Here is a 354-nt window from a genome sequence, read left to right as displayed (position 1 = left end):
TTTCAGTTTCGTTTGCCTTTTGATGTTTCTCATATGCAACAGAAATTGCAGCGCTTATGAGTTGACCAACGTGGTGGTTGCGCCAGTGCGACCGCACACAAACAGGCAGAAAAAATGGTTGCAGTCTGGAGCCCTGCTATATCATCTGAAGCCATTCCATATCTTAATGTGAGGGACAGAATTGAGGTTTACAGAAACTCATCTTCCTTCTGCTGCAGCTGTCAGTCATTCTCCGCTCATTCAACATGTTCAGTTTGTTCAGTTATGACAGTCAGCACGGTAAAACTCTCTCCAAGATGATATATTCCCATTATAAGTTTAAGGATTTAAGGAAGGAAGGAATTATCACAAACA

The sequence above is a fragment of the Sinocyclocheilus anshuiensis genome, unplaced genomic scaffold (assembly GCF_001515605.1).
Source record: "Sinocyclocheilus anshuiensis isolate Anshui unplaced genomic scaffold, SAMN03320099.WGS_v1.1 scaffold1455, whole genome shotgun sequence".
In the NCBI taxonomy this organism is placed as follows: Eukaryota; Metazoa; Chordata; class Actinopteri; order Cypriniformes; family Cyprinidae; genus Sinocyclocheilus; species Sinocyclocheilus anshuiensis.
This window is presented reverse-complemented; position numbering follows the sequence as displayed.